This window comes from Furipterus horrens, unplaced genomic scaffold, assembly GCF_987537825.1.
Source record: "Furipterus horrens unplaced genomic scaffold, mFurHor1.1.pri manual_scaffold_1, whole genome shotgun sequence".
Classification (NCBI taxonomy): Eukaryota; Metazoa; Chordata; class Mammalia; order Chiroptera; family Furipteridae; genus Furipterus; species Furipterus horrens.
This window is the reverse complement of record NW_028327171.1, coordinates 176,678,635-176,682,546: the sequence shown is the minus strand read 5'-3', so window position 1 is coordinate 176,682,546 and position 3,912 is coordinate 176,678,635. Positions and strand designations below refer to the sequence as shown.

The 3,912-nt window shown below is 40.1% G+C and overlaps 1 pseudogene; it reads left to right on the top strand.

The window, feature by feature from the left end:
* The first annotated feature begins 2,192 nt into the window (after positions 1-2,192).
* Positions 2,193-2,733, top strand: LOC150022342 (large ribosomal subunit protein uL23 pseudogene; annotated as a pseudogene).
* The last annotated feature ends 1,179 nt before the right edge of the window (positions 2,734-3,912 follow it).

The following is a 3,912-nucleotide window of genomic DNA, read 5'->3' as shown; positions in this document are numbered from 1 at the left end:
AGTGCCATGGAGACTGGCTGACCTTGGGTCAAGGTGATTACCCTTGATCAGTTGGCTGAAAAAGAGTGACTAGGGAGGGAAGGATCAGCGGTCTGCACCAGACTGTGGCCATGGGCCTGTGTACTGGCTGGGTGCTGACTGGTTTATCTATACACAATATACAAGAGCAATATCTCTTGGGTATCCAAGTCTAACTGATACTGTGAACAACAGCAGTTTGTCAAAGGTATATTGACAGGTTTGACTGACAATGTTTAGAACTCTCTTCTCTAAATTCCACCAGGAACTTTAGAATCACATTTCAATGTAAAATCCAAAGTTCCAGAAAACATAAAATCACTTAGAGCAAAAATAAATAAGTACCAAGAAAGGTCCATTGGACTTAAAAAACTAGACATGTTTTCATTTAGAATTATATAATATCAATTTGGTGAATGTATAAATCAAAATAGTCAGTAAAATGAGTTTTACACAGCCTTACAAAGGTTGTTCGTTTGTTTGTTTTTTTCACATTTTCTAAATGAGACCAAAATTTTTCCAAGTTATATAAATAAAATAAAATATATAATGTTAGCTTAGTGAGAGCTACATAATAACTTGTTGGAGACTTCCGGCCAAGATGGAGGCTTAGAAAGATACGTTGTGTCTCCCTCTACAACTAAGAAGGAATATAACTACCTCAAAACTAGAGACAATGAGAATTTCCAGAAAATCTAGCTGCGTGGAAAGTCCAACAAAGAAAGATATAAAAAAGAAATACTCATCCAGACAGGTAGGAGGGGGTGGAGCCAGGGCAGAGAGGATGTGGTGTGGTGGCAGCAGCAGTGGTGGCAGCAGCAGGCCAGTGAAAAGTGCAGTCACACATTTTAAAAAGTGGGGAGGGATACCTGGTGAGCGTTCCCATCACCAGGGAAAATAAAGTCTTGTTGATTTTGACTGTGCAAACTAGTGGGAGTTGGGGCAGAGGAAGAAACTGCCAGTCTCTCAGCAGAGTCTGCTTGTTTATAGGGCCCCACAGTCCTAGAACACCCATATATCCACCCACCTGGGAATGACAGCCAGGTCAACAGCTATGGAGGTGCCAGTCCCATACAAAGTGGGAGAAGTGCCTGGAAAAGGGGCGAGTGCTGAGCAGGCGGCATTGTTCCCTCTCAGACCCCTCCCCACACACAGTACCACAACATGGGGAAACGGGTTGCTCTGTACTGATGAATACCTAAGGCTCCGCCCCTTACAATGTAACAGATGGGACAGCTCTACCTAAAACAGGCAAACAAACACAGAGCCTGTCAAGATGAGAAGACAGAGAGATATGACTCAAAAAGGGGAACAGATCAATGTTCCAGTGTTAGAACTAAGTGATGAGGAGATAGCCAACCTAACATGTAGAGTTCAAAACACTGGTGATAAAGATGCTCACGGGCTTGACAGATATGCTTACATACAGCAAATGAATGAGAGAAGAAGTGAAGGCTATGCTAAGTGAAATGAAGGAAAATCCACATAAAACCAATGGTGAAGGGAAGGAAACCATGGTTCAAATCAATGATTTGGAACATAGGAAGAAAAACACAGTCAACCAGTACAGAATGAGGAAACAAGAATTTAAAAAAATGAGGAGAGGCTTAGGAACCTCTGGGACAACTTTAAACATACCAACATCCGAATCACAGGGGTGCCAGAAGGAGAAGAGGAAGAGCAAGAAAATGAAAGCTTAAATAATGAAGGAAAACTTCCCAAACTTGGTGAAGGAAGTAGACATACAAGTCCAGGAAGCACAGAGAGTCCCAAACAAGCTAGATAAAAGGAGGACCACACCAAGACACATCATAATTAAAATGCTAAGGGTGAAAGATAAAGAGAGAATCTTAAAAGCAGCAAGAGAAAAGCAGAGAGTTACCTACAAATGGGGTGCCTATAACACTCTCAGCTGATTTCTCAAAAGACACTTTGCAGGTAAGAAGGGACTGGCGAGAAGTATTCAATGTGGTGAAAAGCAAGAACTTACAACCAAGATTACTCTATCCAGCAAAGCTATCATTTAGAATGGAAGGGCATATCAAGTGCTTCCCAGACAAGGTGTAGCTAAAGAAGTTCATCATCACCAAGCCATTATTATATGAAATGTCAAAGGGACTTACTTAAGAAAAAGAAGGTCAAAACTATGAACAGTAAAATGACAACAGGAGTCTAGGAAACCCTTTCCACGAAGATGGCTCCCAAAGCGAAGAAGGAAGCTCCTGCCCCTCCCAAAGCCGAAGCCAAGGCAAAGGCTTTGAAGGCAAAGAAAGCAGTGCTAAAAGGCGTCCACAGCCACAAAAAAGAGAAGATCCACACGTCACCTACCTTCCGGAGGCCTAAGACACTGCGGCTCTGAAGGCAGCCTAAATATCCTCGCAAGAGTGCTCCGAGGAGAAACAAGCTTGACCACTATGCTATCATCAAGTTCCCTCCAACTACTGAGTCAGCCATGAAGAAGATAGAAAACAACAATACACTTGTGTTCATTGTGGATGTCAAGGCCAACAAGCACCAGATCAAACAGGCTGTGAAGAAGCTCTATGACATTGATGTGGCCAAGGTCAACACCCTGATTAGGCCTGGTGGAGAGAAGAAGGCATATGTTCGACTGGCTCCAGACTATGATGCTTTGGACGTTGCCAACAAAATTGGGATCATCTAAACTGAGTCCAGCTGGCTAATTCTAAATATAAAAATTTTATTCTAAAAAAAAAAAAAATGACAACAACCACAACTATCAACAACTGAATCTTAAAAGTAAAAACAAAATCCAACTGAGCAAACCAGAATAGGAGCAGAATCATAGGTATGGGGATCATTTGGAGGGTTATCAGCTGGGAGGGGGCAGGGAGAGAAACAGGGAAATGGTGCAGGGACTAAGAAGCATAAATGGTTGGTACAAAATAGACAGGGGGAATTTAATAATATAGGAAATGGTGAAGCCAAAGAACTTATATACATTACCCATGGACATGAACTAAGTGGGGTGGGATTACTGGAGGGAAGGAAGGTACTGGGTGGAGGGGAGCAAAGGGGGAAAAAATTGGGACTATGGTAACAACATAATCAATAAAATATACTTAAAAAATAATAACTTGTTGACTCCACATCACAGAAGCACAGTGATACATCCATTTTCATGTTCTTTAAATGATAATGAAAGGTGAGTCTTAATAAAAATGGCAATATGGATTACTTCACACTCCCAGAATGATAAATAGATCAATTAGTTAGCTGGCTTTTCAAGGAGATTAAGGTGAATGGAATCTGACACTTCGCTACTGTTTTACTTGCCCACAGAAGGAGTGAGTTTGATGCCAAAGGTTGAAATAGGTTTTTCTAGAAGAAAAGGATCACAAAAGAAATTCAGGTCAAATCAGAATAAAATATAAAGGCATTATGGGACTAAAGAACATCTCTGCTGGACAGCTCTAAAAAGGGAAAATATGGAGGTAGAATTTTCATCACAGAGCACTTCAAGGTCAGGAGAAAGCAGGCAATGAACAAGAACTGCTTTTGAACAGCTTCAAATTACAAGAAGCTCCAAACATAAGATTTAAGAATGAGGAAACTACAGGTTACCTGCTTTTGTATTTTATGATTTATAAACCATCACTTAAGAATTTTGGTATTGTTTACCTTATCGTGCTACTCCCTTTTGCCCCTTTTATCAAGATTTCACAATAGAAAATTATGTTTTTTTTTTCAGGATTAGTGTTAAATTACCATAGCTTTATTAAAACCTAACACATATGCCAATTTTCAAAGTTTCATTACAACCTCTAATTCTCATAGCTGAACAGGTTCATTTTCACTTTTTTGCTTTTGATTTGAAAACAAAATTTTTGTTATTCATATCTGTATCTAAATGCACTAGGTTCCCTTTATTAT